Raw genomic sequence first — 20,120 nt, 5'->3', positions numbered from 1 at the left:
AAGCATTCAAATAGCACAGACCAGCTCAGGGGAGAACATTGCTCTTTGCCTGGAAGGCTCTTGGGAGACACAGCTAACTGGGTGAGTGAGAGTTACCTCATTCCTGATCTGGGAAAGATTTTCTAATAAGTGGGAACCAACATGAGCTATGTGGTGGTAGCAGTAAGATCTTGGCAGGCTTGAGCAGGTCCCTCACTGGCACGCCAGCCCTGGTCAGTAGGTCAGTGGTCAGCCCTGGCTCACTCACTGCAGCCTCCCCCAGCACAAAAACCGTGGGTCTCCACCTCCCCACCCTCCCACCCAGGCCCTGAAGTAGGCAGAGCTGTTGCCTGCTCTGACCTCAGGAGCATCCCTGATGTGAGGCTTGTGAGGAAACCAGCCAAGGCTGCAATACAGCATGGTGGCAGCTGACCAGGGATTTGCGTGGGCTTTTAGGGAGCTGCAGAGATGTCCCCTTTCAGCATCTCACTTTTGGCATGAACCCACACCTGGTGACATTGCTGAAGCTGATTAGCAGCATTTGGACACCAGGGCTGGTCTGTGCTCCACCATTCTCTACACCTCCAAGGCTGCAAGATGTAACTGTGGGGAAGCTTCCCACCCCTCAGCCATTATCAGCTTCAAACCTCAAGGCACAGGAAAATACACTCTCAGATGACTCCTTGGTGAAGGCATTTCCATTCTGATTAAACCACTGAAGATGGTTTAATAACAAGCTTTCCTCACAGCATTCCGGTATCTTCTACTTTTTACTCATTTGACAGTTCTGGGTATTCTGTAAGGCAGTATTTCTGCAAACATCACCACCAGGTATAATTTCAAGCAAAGGTTTCAGTAATCCACATCACTCCATCTTTTGGAGCAACCTTCTTCTTCCGGGGCACTGTGGGAGGCTGAGGGGGGCTCTGGGAGAGGCTGTCAGCACCCACCCACCCACGGGCTGCAGAGCCAGAGCTCTGCAAGACAATGCCTGTCTGTGAGGTGCTGTTGTGGGTTTCTCACCAGATAAGTGGATTACCCTGGCTCGCAGCTGCTCCACAGAAATAGGTCAGCCTCAGGAACAAGCTTTGCCTCCCCCTATTCGGCATCAGAAGCATCCAAGAGGAAGAGGGGCTGCTTGCAGGATCCTTGTCCAGGGACCATTAAACTCCTAAACAATGGCTTTCCTCTGTGTCTCCTAAAGAGGGAAATGTTCTTAAAGTCAGCACCTGTGGTTTTTCTTCTATTAGATATAAATATGTGTCCCATAGTGGTAAGATATTTTCTGCATCTATACTTGCTCAGCCTCTGTTGAGGAAGCATAAGGGTAGCACTGATACCAGATCTGACTAAATGGGAGAGAGGTAGAGCCTGAACATGGCTTTGCCTTTCTCAATGGTGCCTCTGAAGCAAAGAAACACCCCCAGGCTGTTTTGGCCCACACTGCCCAGCTGTGAGGGCTGTAGGACGTTGTGCCTGCTCCACGCAGGAGACAGCACTCTGAAAAAGCTGTTGCCCACTGTGGTATTCCTCCAGCTTCCCAAGTGAATCCTGCAACAAGCTGACACCTCATTTTCTTCTGTTTTTTTCCAATCAAAGCACAGTAACTGCAGCTAACATCCCAACGCCGACCACCTCCCATCTCTCTTTGCCCACCATATATTTGCCCCTTGAAAGTGTGCTTAGCACAGAATTTGAAGTGGGGTTGGAGGCTGAAGTAAAAGGGAGCTGCAGTGTAACATCAGCAATGCAAACTTTAGATCTGAGCATCTTGTCAGCTGTGCCTACCATCAGAAAAACAAAAAAACCCCAACCTGTAGAACTGGCAAGAAGAGCAAAACGAAGAACTGAAATCAAGAATATGCAACATAGCTTTGATCTGGATATTTCTCAATCCTTCACACCCTTTTCATGCATTATAACTTGGCTGGTGACTTTTCAGCAGAGAAAGCTTTTAAAGTTTTCATTATTGCCTTTTTCTTTTCCCTCATTCTTCTGTCAATCTGGATTGTCATTAAAATTGCTGGAAAATATAAGGATAAAAGCCTTTATCTGTTACGTTTGGTATGGCTGCAGAAAGATACAGGCAAAGCCTTCCAGGAAACATTCTTCTTATAGGAATTCTAGACCAGGAAATCAGGGTAGTTTCCCACTTCTGGAGAGCATGCCCAAATAAACCCTTTTTGCACAGTTCCCACAGGCACTTATGCCAGAAGGGCCTCATTGCCAGCTGGTGTAAAACAGCTCAACTCCGTGAATTTTTAAGGAGCTAATCCAGTTTTCCTCAGGCTCAGGATGCTCACCCCACATACCTGAGCTGCTCTATGTGTGCAGAGAGGCTCTACACGCCATTTTTCCCAGTGAAACCACACAGGAGGCAGAGGCGGGGAAGAGCATCCCTCCCTGCCTACGGAGTGGTGGCAGATCCACAGATATCTGTCACTGGGGTGGGCACATCAGTTTGCTCCTGCACAGGGACATGTGCTGCCATGGCTGACACTGCGGTTTCTGGAGCAGCACGGCAGATTTAGAGCCAGGCTTTGCTGAGTTCCCATTTCCACATCCCAGTAACCACATGCTGGGGACTGTGGGAGAAGCACAGGTGGCTGACCCCAAAGACTGTGGCAGAAACTCGCCCCCAAAGCCTGGCAGCTGAGTGAGGCTCGAGCCCAGCTGGAGCAAGCAGATGAAGGAGAGAGGGCAGGCTGCAGCAGCCTTGGGAAGCACGCCACGGCCAGCAGCCTGCCAAAAAGGTTGCCCCCAATAAAAGTGCTTCACCACTGGATTGGGGTGGCAGATGAATTAATTGTGCCATTTCCATGACATTCTGCTGGAGCTTAAATGCATTAGTAACTGTTTGTCCCCGAAACAGGTTTTTCCTCCCACACAAGGGGGAAAATATCCATCTGAATTTTTTAGATTGTGTGACAGGCTTGCAAACTGTTGTTAACTTTATCATTTGGGATATGGATTAGACTGCAGCACATTAATTTAGCGGGAAGTAAGAGCTGCCTGTTCATCTCTTTTCTGTTATGACATCTGCAGTCAAATATGATAGGGGCCAGACAGACAGTGAGTAATAGACTAGAATGTGAGGTTTGGAAAGTGGAGGGGTGGGGAATGGCAAGGTTTGCTGCAGACAGAATTGAACCCATTAAAGCAAAAAAAATAAAAAAACCCAGTGGTCATTCTGCAGGTATCACTTTTAATGAAATTGCAGATAATGAAACCTGCCAGTTAAAAGTGATATCAATTCATATCTTTTAAATCTGGCACAGAACAGCCAAACAAAAACCAGTCCTGCAATTGAAGACGCTTTGCTGGAGTCCCCAGGACTATACAGGCACCATCCACTTGCTCCTCACCTCTGCAGCCCCTGCCATGGAGGGGGCACACACAGAGTCCTACACACTTTGGCTCTGCAGGGACAGGCCTCCAGGCACACAAGGTCCTCTCCCATCACTCGCCTTCACTCCTGTGTGACAGACCTGCTGCAGGGCCACATGGCCAATGTGATGGGAAAGGTGAAGGCCTGTGATTTGCGGGACAAAAGAATGCATGAAACATTAAAGAGAGCCTTGGTAGCATTCTAAATTGTTAATGCAAGCTCTCCAGGTCTGCAGAAAAACATATTCCTATTGTCATTTTCACTGCCCCTTGGCCTCTTAGTCCTCCAATTATGTGAGCAGCAACATGTGAATAATTACATGGTGCAAAAAGTGTGAAGCTTAGGTACTTAAGTCTGGCCTCTTGATGCCAATGGGCAAATCTATTTACGTTATCTATATTTAGTATGTGAGGGTCAGTGTCCATGAACTTCTAGACTGCACTTGCCCTGTCATCACAGTGTGGTGAGAGTATCACCTCACAGCAATTTATACAATTTATACATTTTAACACTTAATGCTAAAACAAATCATCTATAGGGCACAGAGCTATCTACCCTATGTGGGTACCAAACCTCAGTCTTATTTTCCAGCTCTGTGGGGAGCAGACCTGCTGTCCCAAATCCTCCAGGATTTCATTCCTCATCAAGGTATGCTTGTGTGTCCCTGGACACAGTAAAATTCAGGAATTGCAGCTTAAAAATGGTTCACAAATATTAAGTCAAAATAAATTCAGCTAATGAATGATGTTCCCAGGCACTTTTTAATTTATATTATGTAAACAATCCCAGCAACAACATTTTTCCTTTGCTCCTATTAATTCACTGGGGGTGTGCGTGCACAAGAGGCAAGGATTTATGTCCAGGAGTATTCAAGCAGACTCCTTGCAAGCTCTTTGGTTTCCCCCTTTCTATTTTAAAAGGTATCCCTGATCTAGCCTGGATGCAGAGCAATACTGCCTGGGAACAAAGGAATGGCTGGGTGCTGGATCAGGCCATTGTTCTGCCACTCTCGATGCCCATCCCTGCCAGCACCCCACACCAGCTGCCTTACAGGACAGTAAAAGAAACTCCCAATGAACCATCATGGGATGATCTGCCCACAAGAGAAGCACTTTCCTGCTCATCACCAGTTAGTTGTTTCCCAATGCCATGAAGCATGAGAGTTTGCATCCCTTATAGATTTTTAAATCCTGCCTCATGCAGTTCTTCTCATCCATAAAATGCCTACCTAGTCTGTTTTGAATCCTGCTAATCTTTTGGACTCAATGGTGTTTTGTAAGTTCCCAGGGTTAATTAAATGCTATCTAAAAATATTTCCTTATCAGTTTCAAATATTCTTTTTTCCTCTTCTGCTTCCTCATTGGAAGCAGAAGAGGAAAAAAGAAAGTGGCTCTCAGTCATGAAATTTAAAAAGTTGGCTGAGATTGTCTTTTCTAGCCTTTCCAATATTTCTCACTGTCCACCCAGTTTCTCTCCTTTTATCTGTATCATCCCTGAACAGAAGCAGGAGGTGCCTTTTGGCCTCTTGTGAGGAGCACTCTTCAGGACTGGATCACACCCCCTTTTTATGTATAATACTAACAATCATCCAGTCCATTCATGCAGCCTGACCCCAAGAGCCTCAGAAAGTTTACACTGCCATAAAAATAGACCAGACAGTCTCCAAAGGCAAATGCCCCCAGAGCTGAGCAATCCAAAAGCAATACACCAGGCTGGACAACATCCACCAAAAGATAGTTTGTCGTTCTTTTGGGATCGATTTGCTCAAACCCATCAGAATCAACAAGTTTGCAGGGGAACTTGCAAAACCAGCAGCCAGAAAGGTAAAGCCATCAATAAATCCAAGGGGCTGGCTCACCCAGCTTCCCTTTGGTCACGCAGCCTCACTGGGCCGTGTAATTGCCGCCTTATTGGAGAGATGTGAGCCTGCCCGTCGAACAGATGCAAGTTTCCCCTGCTCTCGTTCAGCTGGGAACCCGCTCGGCAAAGCAGAAATAAATCACCGGGAACTTGCTGTCATTTCTCCACCTTCCCGCACACCCTCCGCCGCTGCCGCCTGACTGGCTAGAGCTGGCATAGTTTTTAAATGAAATCTGTGAGATTGGCATCAACAGCCTCGCCTAATTTTTAGCTAATACCTTGGTGGGTTCTGCATTCGCATCTGGCCGGCGCCGTCACGCTGAGCCTGATGATAACAGGCTGCTGCTCTTTCCGAGCAGGAACCCGGGGTTCTGCCACCCACAGCCCAAACAGGGGCTCGTTCCAAGCACAACAGCACATCGCAGCCAGCCAAGGGTCTGCAGCACAGGACTTCTCCCAAGGCGTAAAAAAAGGAGGGGGAGAGGAAGAGAGAGAGGCAGAGAGAGAGAGAGAGAAATGTGTTAACTATGCTAACAGTGCCAAGTAATATGCTTCGTTAAAAATTTAATCACCTGCAAGTGCAAAACAAGTGCAAAGCAATCATGTTGTAATTAGCACAGCAATTAACACCTCCCTTTTCGATAGCACATGCATCCTAGGAAGTGCATGATTGCAAGTGTTTATGCTGCTGACAGGCTAAGTTCCTATAGAGAGGGAAAAATTGCTTAAATAGATTTTTTCTTCCCCCCCTCGTCTTTTTGGCATTTGGGCTGTTATGTGTCCATGGAAGCCCAGCACCAGCTGCCATGTTGGTTTTGTGTGAGTGCTGCTCCGGTGCTTAGCGTAACCAGCAACTCCAGCCTGAGCTGGAGCCTCCTGAAAGAGGCTGCAAGCCTCCAGAGCCCCGCTCCGCAGCAAAGATGTCAGCAGGGTAATTACGAGATGATTTTTTGCAGACTAACGCTCGCCAAAAGGGAAACACCAGGCCTGAACTGAGATTGTAGGTTTTGGAATGCAACAGCAAGGGGGACAGGATAAACCAGAGCTGTGGCTTCAGGATGGGTCTGCAGCTAAAACACACCAAGATCCATGGTGCTGGGGTCTCTCTTTGACGTGTGCCCCCCTTCAAATAGCCAGTTCTCCCCAAAGGCTGTGCTGGAAGCAATGTGATGCAGTTTGATAAACTGGCCGATGCAGGCCTGGCCTGGGAAAGCCCCTGCTGCCAGCTGTGTCCGTGCCACTGCTGCTCTTTTTGGGCTGTCCACGCTTCTCCATGATCTCCTGTTCCTTGTCACCCCTAAAAACCCCGAGCTCGACTGTCCCATTCGCTGTCCCTCTCCTAGCACTTGTTGCCAGCTGCTGTGAGAACACATGAAGAAGGCAAGCTGGCTCTCAACATTAGCTTAGAGAAGTTATATAGACCTAAATGCTCACATCCCATGAAATATTCTTATTTAGAAGCCATTCAACTTTAATAAAACGGACTGTGTTTGTACTGGGACAGCACTCTCGGCATCCTGGCAGAATCTCAGCGACTCTCGTGGTTGTTCAGTAACTGACAAAGAGCTGGTTTGGGAATTTGGCATCCAAAAGCTGAGCACCAAAAGGTAAAAGTCACCTTTAGAAATATAAACCATGGGGCCAGTCTTGAAGTTCCTTCCCTCCCAGACACTGAGATTGTTGAAAGGTATTTTCATCACATGGTTCAATATTGGGGCTCCTATTTGCCAGGTTAAAAGTCACAAACAAAACAAAACAAAAGTCACAACTACTATCAGGCCCAGGCCAAACAAATAACCCTGCAAATAACAGCAGCTCCTGAAAAAGTTACTTCCTTGCTGCATATCCTCAGAAATTCACATTTTACACACCATTAATTCCATTAATTAAGAAAAAATTGGAGCACAAATTCAGCAGTTACAAAAGAGGCAAGTAGAAGGTAAGTGAAAACAAAGCTGGGAAAGATCCATGGTACCTTTGCTATCCCAATGTATTTTCCTGTTTTTCAGGCTGCTTCTGAACTGAGACAGAGGCCAAGTCTGACATGATAACACTTTCACTGTAATTTCAGCACAGTTTCTGACAGGAGTGGGACCCTATGTAAATTCCCCTCTCTCCAGCCAATTGATCCGTGTTTCATCACAGACCTATGGCTTTCCCATTTTTATTTCATTTGAGGTTTTGTTCCCAGCTTCCACTGGCCTGTTTGCACCATCTTCTGCCTCCAGCAAACGCTCCATTGGAGCCATAGGCCTTGGAGATGGTTCCATACTCATCTCTTTTAGGAGGTGAGCACATATTTGTGGTTTTTTGGCACATTACCTTCCTGTTGTTCAGATTAGGCATGAACCTGCCTGGGTCTCCTCAATACAGCTCAAGCATCCTGGTTTTGATGCTTTCCATTGGCAGTGGCAGGCACTTAGCTCTAGCACACAACACATTTTATGCTGCTTTTATAAGTGTTTGGTGTGGTGTGGGCTGCAGAGTCCTGAAGTGCATCCCCTAGTCCTGCCTGAGGCTGCGCTGGAGAGGAGTGAGAAGTTCTTGGGAGCTGCATTAAAAGATCTGCCACCACCCTGGTGAGAGGTTTGGGGTGGTTTTCCTGCCTCTGCTGGAGTTCACCTTCTCAAAGGCACACTGCTAAACCATCCCTGCCTGAGATGACTTACCCCCAAGGCTCATAAAAGTACTTCAGAAGAGCAGTCGTGTTTGTACTTGAAATGCACTGAAGTAAGCCACGTGTGAGGGTTGGGGGGCAGGGGTCCCGAGGAGAATTCCCCCTGGGACACTGACCCAGGGTCCTCAGCTCAGATGACAGCACAATTGCAGTGACACAAACTGTGTGACTGGAAATGTGCTGTGACTTTGAGTACATATGATTACATCACGTGCAATCACATGTACACAAAGCATGTTTTGCAAGAAGAAGGTCTCGTACTGCTGTCCACACCTACACTAATTAGGCATGGCTGGATTCCTAGGTGTCAAGTCCCCTCCTGAACACTAAAATGGGGTCCATCAAGTCGAGGGAGAAAAGCTTGTGCAAGTTGCTTGTTAAAGTGTTTTCAGCACAGCAGAAAGTTTAAATAATGGGAGCCCCTGCTCTCTTCAAACCACGAAAAGCTGATAGTTATCACCAATAAAAGTTAGGAAAACCACTGGGGATGAGGAGAACCTTACACTCATAGGAAACCACAAGTTTGTGTAACTGTACCAAAGCTCATGGTTCAACATATATGCAAAATACATCAGAAATTTCTCATCCTGGGAACAAGCAAAACAGTCTGTGCCCATGGGAGGCAAACAAAGGGGGGGAAATCCTCTCATGGACCACAGCAGAGAGTGACAGACTGGGACCTATGATCTGCTCAAGGGTGTGGTTACCAGGAAATTGTCTGGTCCTGATTTTGCTACATGGAGTATGGAATTACTCAATGGCTTTGTTTGAGTCTAAAAATTAAAAAAAATTTAAAGTGTGGCTTTATCAAGTAGGAACAGCACAGGCTACAGCCTTGGACTCTTGTGAGTACTCTTGGGAGTACTTCCTCACAAGATCAATCTTTATAGGGCAAAAAGAGTCCTCAAACAAATGAATAAGCACCGTGGCCAAGCTTCACCAGCAGGATTCAGGCATTTTCAGTGCCTGTGTTCCCTGAACTATCCAGCCAAGCCACCACTATATCCCTCAAAGATGACTGGGTCATAGTTCTTAGTGTCACATTATAGATGTTGTGCTCACAGCTTTCAGAGACATGAAGGTGGGTGGTGAAAATTCACAGAGAGTCGAACAGCTTTTTCCATTAGCAAGGCACACGCCTTAAAAATCACAGATGACATGGGGAGGGAAGTACCAAAGCAGTGAAAGGAGACAGGAAACCCAAGTATACCTGAACTGCACATAAAAAAGGCTTGGGTGATATTTAGGAAGGCTGGAAACCTGTTTCATTGACCCATAGAGAAAATTTTACTGGTTTTTTTTGGTTTTTTTTTTTTTTTGTGCTATGACCATGAATAGGACTTCAAAGTCTGCGGCTTTTCTCCCTTTTAATGGGAGTTTGGAGAGAGTAAGAATCCCACCCCTCACCAATAACCCACCCAAACTTGACAGTGACTTCTCTCCCACAGCTGGGTAAGATAACCTTTCTCACTGATATTTCTGAGTCTGGAATAAAAGAGAGTGAAAAACACAGAGGAAGAAAAAAAAAAATCTGAATTCCCACTCATTTTGCATATCCAGGTTCCCAGGCACCCATCCCTTTTTTACTAAAGTGGGGAGAGAAATATATTTAATAAAGATCTGGCAGGAGTATGATGAAATAATGAGTAGGATGAGACCATGTTACATAAATTGGCAAAGCTCCAGCTTGTAAATGATTAAAACAAAAGAAAAAGGGAGTTTCCATGAAGACTAACGTAAAAAGCATTTTATAATCAAAAGGCCTGAAACTATGGGGGCTGATGGGAATGTCTAGCAAAACAAGCCTGTTCTGAAGCTCTCATATGATACATGGAAATTTAATCAGCTCATCTCAGTCAACCTTAAATCAAAGAAAAGAATGATTGGAGGTTCAAAGGGAAAAGTGGGTTTGTGGCTTAAGAACAAGAGCAGGACACTTTCCTGATTCTGCCACAGATTTCCTTTGAGATCTTGGGTAATTCACTCACTTGTGAGATATTAAATTTCATAGTTATTGGGTACAGAAGTTTTCCTGATATGCATATTAAAATTTGTCTCTGGAAGTGGACTATTGCATATATGTGCCTGTCTCTTTGCACCTGCCCATACCATCCACACAGCCCCACTGCCATCAAGCAGACCATCAAATTTCTTTCAATAATTTCTTCCTCTCTAAAATGTAGAGAAGCTCCATATACCTTTATAGCAGTGCTGTCATGCTGAATTAATGCATAGTATTTCTAAAGATCTTTGAGTAGAAAACATTATGGAAGTGAGTGAATTCTCTGTAATTCACTCCTATGAGATTAACAGTAAGTGCTTTTCTCTCAGGCAGGCACCAAAAAACAGGAAAGAGGGAAAAAAAAGGAAGCTTAAATGGTTGCAATCTCTCTACTATTAAGAAAAGCATCCCTTTGCAGTTGTCCAGCAACTCTTGCTTCTTCTTTAACCAAAGCCAAAATTCAGTGACATTAAAACTGAAAATTATAACATCAAGACAGGCACAGATCTAATTGATGTTGGAAAAGAAAATTTGTTACTCAAAATCAAATTCTAATTGGCTGCAGCCCTTTAAACTACTCAAGCTAAGAGGCTGTGGAGAACATACAGGTCTTCAAGGGGAGTTTGCTAACCAGATGCAGTTGAAGCCCAGCCTTAATGTCTTTTTATCTTCCAGGTTCACAAGTCTACGTGTACGTGTGTGCACATTTCTGAAAGTCTGCTCCTCTGTACACTGAAAATTCAGATGAAAGTCAAGAAGAGGAAAGTTAGATCAGGGGATGAAGACTTCTTTATACTGCTTCCAAGCTCTGCCCTGATGCATTGTGTAACCTTGGGCAAGTCATTTAACTTGTCTTGCTCATCCATCAGATAGAAATATGATGCTTATCTGTTGCATGAAAATGAGTTAATTGCTGTTTGCCAACTGCTTTCATCTCTTTGGATGAATCAGATTGAGGCCATATATGTAAGCGTATATAATTTTGCATGTGTATTTTTATTTGGAGCTTGCTTATGTCTTGCAGCATAGCATCTTCAGGTCAACACTGGTTATCTGCTTGGCAGGGAGCCCCTATTGTACATTTCTGATGTAATGCAAATCACAGCAATGAGAAACACATAAGTGAAAGGTATTACACTTATCATCATCATTAACTGTTGTTGTTGTTGTTATTGCTGTTGTTATTATTATTATTATAGTCTCACACTTGGATGCAAAGATAGGACCACTTTAAAAAAATATGGCCCCAAGAAAGAAGTCTTCTTGAGAATAAGTCTCTTAAAATAAAAGGAATAGGAGAGGCCTGGGCCTGGAGCTGCCTTTACACAAATGTGTTGATGTGAAATTTCCCAGGGGCATCACTAAACCTCTAAATTCATTTATTTATAGGCTTTACTACTCAGGAACTGACCTATGAAAGTGCTTGGCCAGAGGGTGGTTCTCACCACAACAACAGATCTCCTCCCCTGGGGAGGAGTCATAGCACTCATGACTTGTTTGATTTTGGGTTACAGAAGGAAATTGATGTGAGAGACTCAGAGGGAAATAATAAGGAGAAATTCTTTAAACCATAGACACAGCTCAGAAAGAAGTTCAAGGGCTGTATAAGCCTTGGGAGCAAAGTCTGTTCCTCAACCATCACTGGAGGCACTATGGACTGTACCTTGTCAGTGACACATGGAGCTGACTCTGCTGCTGAAGGATGTGGAGTTGCCTGCAGAGGCCAAAGGGGTCACCATTGCTTTGGGAAGCAGGGCTGGAGCAAGCAGCAGACAACAGCAATCTGATGTGCTTGAAAGGTATGATATTTAATGCTAACTATAAAATCTTGTCATTCTTTCATTCAAGGCACTCCACCATCAGACTTTCTTCAAATAAGGTCGGATTCCCCAGTCCTGTCTGACCCTTACTATCCGTGCTGCTACCTTTCTTGTGTAGTAAGAGTCATCTTTGGAGTGGTAGCCACCAAAACCATCACCTCTGCAGCTCTAGAAAAAGCTTTAGCCTCATAGCAATTTTCATCAGAAAGAGACTCAAGGACTGAAAGAAACAAAATCTGCATTTGCTAGCATCTCATTCTCTGCCCCAAGTACCAGGGCTTCCTTTCTCTGGGGCGCAAGCTCCCAGCTTACATCTAATTTTGAAAGTTTGCAGGGATGTTCCTCCCCATGGGCAGGCAGAAAAGCTTTGCAACTTCTGCTCTTTAAGTCTCATGGACTGCAACAACAACAGAGCATCCTCCATATCAAGGTCTTGGCACGTTGTGTCTGGACTCATTCCCAGGCCCCATGGTTTTATCCAGGCTTTCCATGCGTGGTTGAATTTTGCCCGTAAGGACTTGTTTTTACTCATCCCACACTTTCGTCACACCAAGTATGAAAGATCTAATAGACTGGGATGCAAATGCTGTTAAAGTGTTAGCTTGTGTGATTTTTCTATTCAAGATTGCAGTGCTTGTCATTATTTAAGTTAGATTGGTTATCTCATCTTGTTGTTTCTCTCTGCTTGCTTTACTTGCTATTTACTGGTTGACTTTTATAATGACTATGATTAAATTAATACATCTTAGAATGTAAATTAGTTTCCAGTAGTGTTTATTAGATACATCTGCAGATAGGGTTTAAATAAAAACACAGCCTGAAATCAGAGTTGCTGTGCATTCTAATCTTAATGGGTGGCATGGACCTAACCTGCTTTTTGTTAGGTTGGGGTGTCTGGAACAACTCTCTTCAGTCCACCTCTGAAAACCACTTGGGCAGATGTTGGCACAAATTAATTTTTTTTTTCTCTTTCTTACAGGGGCCCAACTTTGTTCAGATACAGACACCACAGTGAAGGGATCAAGTTTTGCAGGCTAAAGAAGACTTATTCACTGTTGAAAAGGCTCCACAGGAACACTAATCAAAGACAGACTTTCAGCACAAGTTAGTCCAAAGGATAGCAGCAGAAACTTCCTATGCTTCCTGTGCCTCCAAATACCTTTTTACTTGCTAGTGCATTTTGCTCCTGCTCCTTTTTCGTAAAAGATCATTATTAACTGACTCTGTCACACACACACTTCAGTCTAAACTATTTTTGGCAGCAAACAGGTCAGTAAGATTAAAACTGCAACAGGTGAAAGGCACCTGTATGTCTCCACACTAGCACGTAGTCATCTGTGATTACTGGTGGTGATTCTTGACTCCATGGAGCTCTTGAGAGCCACATTCTTCTGGCTCTTTGTGCTTGAAGGCATCAGGAAGCAGCAGTATTCCCAAAGCATCTTGCAATTATCCTCAGTTGTTGGTATGATACCAGCTCTGCTGGGATTTCGAGAAGGATCATCCTGCCTTGCAATACAGGACCCTGGTCCTTCACAGAATCCTCTCACCAGCTTGCAGTGCAACTACTGACATGGAACACAAAACCATCAAGTCTCTCCTGCACTGCCTTGCTGATGGGGAAACAAGTCCTTGCTCTCTACAACTCCTGCCCCTGCCACCCTTGCCTTTTGCACAGCCACATGTGCCCGGATGGTTTTTGCTTCACAGCTCCTTCTGCTCCTTTAAAATAAATTACATGGGGAATGTTAGTGATGCAAACTTGTTTAAACCTGAGTACAGGGTTAAGTCAGCTTTGTAATTAATTGCCTCATCACTGCAGTCACCCTTCAGGAATGCTGTGCTGCTGGTTCAGAACCGAGTAAGAAAGGGCCAGATCCCCAGCAGAGATCGCCCAAAGAGAATAAAATGATGAAGCTGCGCAGGAGGTCAGGTCTGACTCCCTGAGATGATGAAGAGGAAGTGGCATCATCATGGGCCCACCAACACCCCAGTACGCAGAGGTGGGCATGAAGGTGCCGTGAGAGCCACCAGTGCACGCTGGCTTTGTCCCAGAGAAAGGATTTGTTTCCCCAAGGCATGGCCTTTGCAGTCAGCCCCCCAGGTGCTGTGTCATGGCAGGACTGCTTTCCACCAGGTCGGCTGCCTCAGAGCCTGCTGGGGCATGGAAACAGCATGGGACTGAAAAACAAGTCATTGGAGGCCCATCTAGAGACAGGTATGGATGTTGTGGAGGCACAGAGGCAGCACCTCCTCCCTCAGGTACCTGCGGTAGGAACTAACAAAGGCAAATGCGCTGGAGCCACAAAGCTCCAATTACTGTTGTCTTCTTTCTACTCACATCTAAACGTGCCAAGGGTGAGTATGTTCAGAAGGTGGTTTTACTGACACAATTTCTCCTTGACACTGGACACTCACATACATATAAGTGAGGAGAAAGAAGAAAAAAGGAGAACAAACTTCTCAAAGAGTCACATGTAAGTGAAGAGAGGGAGAAGAAAGAAGAAAACCAGTAAGTGAGAAAACATAGGGTGGAGGGAGCTGTGCCTACAAGGGGAGAGCAGAGTGATGATGACAAGAAGTACCAGACTAAGAAGCAACCTGGACAACTTCTGGATCAGTTCATGGCCATCTCTTCAGTCCTTGTACCTCTTAGAAGGCTTCTGTCCACTATGGAGGAAAAAAGGGCTGATAGATAGATAGATAGACAGACAGACAGACAGACAGACAGATAGAGAGATAGATAGATAGATAGATAGATAGATAGATAGATAGATAGATAGATAGATAGATAGATAGATATTTCAGATAAGAGCTATTCTTAATATTTGTGGCAAATTTTTAATTGCTTCATGCATTCTAATTAAATAACTACATAGAGGAAAAGACCAGACTCTGAATTAAGGGCTAGATGAATGATGTGGGTAGCAGAAACTTTAGCACAAGTCCTGCTCAGAGAGTAGCCCAGGACATCCCTGTATCTGCCAGTGACGAGTGCAGCCCCTAGATTTAACACCTCTTGTGAAGAGAAGAAAATTTTGCATGGATTTCTGGGCAGACTTTGCACTGCTGAGGGGAAAGGGTGTGCTTTTGCCAGTTCTCCTACAAAGCTGTTAGCTAGTGCAGAGTCACAGGTTCCCAGACCCTCTCCCACACCATCAAGCAGCTCTTCTGCAGGGTTCTGGGGGAATTCTAACACCAGGAAATAGAAAGGGCAATCAATGCCTATAATAAGATGCACTCCAGCAAACTGTTCATAATTTTTCTCACTGGGCTGCAGATGACCTAAAAGGCTCTTTTCCACTTCCAATTTCTATGAATCTGCAATCCTATTATTTACATTGTATCTTGAGGGGTTTTTTTCAGAGTAAATGATGTAATTATACCCTACACCATAACATTTCAGGTTCTGGTGTAATAGAACTAAATATGTAATTATGTGGTTAGTAAATGTAACAGTACAAAACTCAAAATCTTTATCCATGTACTGTAGCTTCATAAGAAGAATTTGTTTCCTGTTCTGTACACAGCAGATGTAATGTAATTATTGCTAACTGAAAAGTATCAGCAGACATTCATATGATACCAGCAAAAAATGCCCCTCCAGCCAATTCTTCATTCAAACATATGAAAATGAGAGAAATCCCACAATTCTATCTTATCAGTGAAGTCTAGGCACATACATTTGATACTCTGCAAAATCAATACTTTCCAGGCTTCTAGATACATAGAACACACAAAGAATATCCATCCATATATGAAGGGAAGGATCAGATTCACCCCTGATGTTAGTCCAGGCACTTCAACTGGATTACAAGACAGCAGAAGACAGCCCATATTGCAACTTGTGTGGATTATGGCTGGAAGAAATAAAACTGGCCTCCAACATTTATACAACACTGTGTGACATAAGGAAAACAACATGAAAGGAACCACAGCCTTGTGGTTAAGGAGCTAATCCTGGACTTGGGAGATACGGTTTCTACTCAGAGGTTTGCCACAAGTTTCACATATTAAAAGAAAAAAGGAAAAAAAAAACAGAAAAAGGAAAAAGAAGAAAAAGAAAAAAGGAAAAAGGAGAAGGAGAAGGAGAAGGAGAAGGAGAAGGAAGGAGAAGGAGAAGGAGAAGGAGAAGGAGAAGGAGAAGGAGAAGGAGAGGAGAAGGAGAAGGAGAAGGAGAAGGAGAAGGAGAAGGAGAAGGAGAAGGAGAAGGAGAAGGAGAAGGAGAAGGAGACTTTTATTGTGGGCCTTGCCTGCAAGAGGACACCTTACCAGTAAAAAGTGTGATTTTACACAGGCTACAAATGTCCTTTAATTTCCACTTAAATACAAATGTGAAATGGGCCTAACTGTACCAGGGGAAAGTCTTTTTACTAAATAATAATAATACTAGTTTTCAAAAAATATTGGAAGAATTGGGACAGCTCTAGCTTTAGAAATGTTGGGATTCCCATTTGCCTGAGTGAGACAGCTTCGTGCTGGTTGAATGGGAACCCTCTGGATAGGGCCTTCAGCTGCAAAATCAGGCAGTGAAGTGGGAGTCACCACTGAGCCACGCGTCCCCTTGCAGCTGCTCCATTGGTGGAGGCATGACATCTCTCCAGGTTTGTCTTTGTCAGGCACAAAATGACAGAACCTAAAGAAGCACAAATGTTTTCACATAGAAACTGCACTTCAATTATCCAAGCATAAAAAACCCTATGATACTTGAAAAGAGTGTTTTATTTCTCGGCACACATCCATCAGGTTTCCAGCATTGCATGTTGCCTCGCTCCTTAGATGCAATCTGCACCGTTCACCAAGGTGCTTTTCATGATGATTTTTCATTCAGTATGAATGATACTTTTAATTCACCAAGCCACCACACTGCTCAAGCTTGAATACCATGACAGAGCTCTGAACTCTGCTGTGTTCTTCTTCTATCTCCACTTCCCTGCAAATTTCCCATTTGCCACAGGAGAATAAATATCACACCATCCCCACTGCTGGGTGACAGTTCCGTGCCTGAGTGCCTTACAAAACTCTACAGTTCTTCCTTGCCTTCTCTACAATCAGTCTTGGATTTTGCATCATACGACTGAACCACCAAGATAGAAATTAACATGGGTCTCTGTAATGATGTTTAGCTGCTTTCCTTTGAGCTGGAATACTTGATCATATTCTCCCACCCCATATTTGTGTCATGCTATTGGCACTGGAAGCATTAGCTTTGTAGTCACAATTATATGAGAACTAAGTAAACTACAGAAATTTGTAAACTGTTGCATTGCTAAATTAAATGCTGTTTTAACTAACAGTTAATAGTGTTTACTGCTGTGTAATAGTAATTTTCATTTTTTACTGTATCTAATGACTTTCTGATGACTCAAATTCTCTGTAGGGATACCAAATCATTACATTAAGGATGAGTGATTTTAGTATGCAATGACTGATCAGTACAATAATATGTAGACTCATGCTTCAGCTAGTAAATTAAATCATTTACACCAGAGCGTTTGTCAACCAGAAGAGTTCTATTACATTGCTGCATTATAATGTAGAGTCTGCTCAAAATAAAACACATGCTATATTAAATCTGTGCCACTTTACAAACAAAACCCTTAAGGAGCAACAATTTAGCATATAGTGAGGCCATGGAGAAGGACTGTTTTTCACACACAGTGAATAAATCCAGAAATTTTGTCATTCCTTCAGAAAAGTAGGTAACAGAGAGGTATGTGTCTATTAGTTGCATCAAGCATTCCAATTATCACTTGAACACTTCACTTGGTACTAAGGGGATTTGTGGAAGGGAAAATATTCACAGCCAGAACTTGTGAGCTTTCAGATAAACATACAGTTGAGCCAGACTCATACTTGATGGGATCACCACATCATCCCAACATACAGTTGAGCCAGACTCATACTTGATGGGATCACCACATCATCCCAAGCCATGAAGAATAAAAGGGCAGTTTACTCTGGAACGCCAACACTCGACAGGTCTGCTGAAATTGGGTGGTGGAATGTCACTGGTGAATAGTTCAACATGATTGCATTTTAAGAAACTAGAGCAATTCCTCGTTTGAATAGGACTTACAGTGCAACCTCTCACAGCATTTAGGAATTTCCAAGTGTAGGCTTTGGTTTGGACCCAACAATTACTTTGATGTCAGAATGTTCAGAAGAACAGAAGACGCTTTAGTGCTTGAGTGTTTTAGGAAATGTTTGTTTCAGTGGGTTTTTTTTGAGACACCAAGGGGCCTAATTTCCAGTAAGGAAAAAGCATCAGAGTTTCCATTCACCACAATTAGAACAGAAGGTTCTTTACTATTTGGAAAAAATCAGATCCCAGAATCCCAAGGTTATATCCCAAAGGCCATGCACCAATGTTAAACCATTGACTCCACTGACTTTGACCCAGTCATGCTCATATAAATACATGCAATGATTCAGAACCCAAATTTCCAGTAACATACAATTATGCCATCCAGAAAATACTCGTAGGGACATATTACTCGGACAATTTTTTTCCTGTTGTTTTGAGACATATCCTGAGACACATTCAGTATAAAGCCTTGAAGGACAGTAGGAGATGCTTCATCATGTTTGCTAAGTTCACCCCCAGAAGTGGCAGCTTTACTGTCAGAGAAGGGCTCTGAACTTCTCATAATGGGAAAGAGTTGTGACAGGGGAAAAGGCTTGTTTTGTGAACTACTTAAACCCACATGAATTTATTGCTTTTCAGGAACTTAATGACTCATTCATTTTTTTTACCCTTGGGATATCGAGAGTCACAAAAACAGTGGTATTTTGACTTGTGAAATCTTCATCCTATAAATGTTTTCTGTGCTACTGTGTGGGAATCAGGTTTCTCTGGCAAGAGCTAAACAGTCAGGTTTACCATGACTAGTTTATTACTTGGCATGCTTCGCTGAAAGCCACTTAATGGATGAGATTGGTAGCAAAACAAGTGTTCTGTGGTGCCTTAGCACCTGATCCAGGGGGCATCTCCTGTGCAGAGCAGGATCCCACATCTGTAACTTTACATGACACATCTAAGTACAACATACACTTTCTGCCCAGCAGAACATCCCATATGAGCCAGCTCAATCAAGTTCAGATCTCTGAATTTTTTGTTGCTGTTGCTTGCTTAAGTAGCCTTAAAAAAAAAAAAAAAAAAAAAAAAGGCACAGCAAATGCTTTTGATCTTTTTGTTTAAAATATAAGAGTGTTAAATTGTCCTAATAATCTGGAGGCTTTCCAGCTTGTAGGCAGGCACTAAGTGAGGTTTAATTTCTGCACAGAAATCAAATATTAGCATCGGGAACATGAACACATACAAAAAGACTGCTCATCTGGCCAACATCTGGTTTGATGCGACCATTATTTCAACAAGTACTTATAGGCAGGTTTTTTGTTGTTGTTGCTTCCTCCCAGAGCAGCAACAAACTAGTAGAAGAGATTAAAATTTCCATATCATTCCCACACACAGAGTGATGTTGTACAAGCTGCCCAGGATGCCTAATTCATCCCTTTCCCTTTTTTCATTTAGCTTAAAAAAACACTATTATATTTAAATACACGGGCGGGAAAAGTGAGAGTAGCAGCTAAAATTGTTGCTTTCCAGTACATTCTTGTGTGGCAAGTTGTGTCAGTGTTTATTTCATATGTTTAATGAAAGAACTAGAATGCCAACCTGAAAGCAGGTTTGGACTGGGAGGTGAAATCAGTCATTCTAAGACTCAGTGGTTCTCAGTTTTACAAATGCACGCGTATTGTGAAGCTCAGGGTGTCTCACTGCTCATGCTGAGCCTATTGATCTCCATGGGGAAAGGTGTGTCCTTTTTCACTCCACCAGAAGAGAGGCATTCTTCCTGGAATCATTAAAGATGATAAGCAGTCTTAATTGCACAACCAGCATTTACTGCTGTACCTGCAGATGTACCTGTGCTTGTTTCCCCTCTTCTCTCTCTCAGGACAGTGGTGGGTAGTACCTTTTAAGGTAAGCTGGGAGTCACCAGCTTACCTTACCAGTCCTGTGGTTAACTGACAGCCCCAAGTGCTCTGCTGGATGGGGTCTACCAGGCCTTCCAGCACTGCAAAATCCCAACACCTTCAAACAACAGCCGTGATCTTGAAGTCAGTCTGCGATGGAGAAGCAATGCTCCACATAAAGAAAAAACACAGAACTCTGGACTATATCTGTGTCATAGACTGTCAACTAGTGACAGAAAGGCAGCCAATGCTGTATGCAAAAATGGAAATGAGAGATTTATCTCCACTACTGCCTTGCTTAATCTGCTTTTCACAGCAATGACATTTCTTCTGCTTGTAGCACCACCTGTCTTTATGTTGCTTTTCCCCTCTGGTATGGCTGTGACCATTTCTGAGGTTTCCCAAAAGCAGAAGTCA

At 43.7% G+C, this 20,120-nt stretch overlaps 1 long non-coding RNA gene across 1 annotated transcript; it reads left to right on the top strand.

The window, feature by feature from the left end:
* The first annotated feature begins 11,394 nt into the window (after positions 1 to 11,394).
* On the top strand, positions 11,395 to 17,022 carry LOC127059215 (uncharacterized). Its single transcript, XR_007776826.1, has 2 exons — positions 11,395 to 11,705; positions 12,706 to 17,022. It is a non-coding gene; the product is annotated as an uncharacterized LOC127059215 (long non-coding RNA).
* Positions 17,023 to 20,120: the final 3,098 nt, after the last annotated feature.

This window comes from Serinus canaria, chromosome 2 (assembly GCF_022539315.1).
Source record: "Serinus canaria isolate serCan28SL12 chromosome 2, serCan2020, whole genome shotgun sequence".
Lineage (NCBI taxonomy): Eukaryota > Metazoa > Chordata > Aves > Passeriformes > Fringillidae > Serinus > Serinus canaria.
This window is presented reverse-complemented; position numbering and strand designations above follow the sequence as displayed.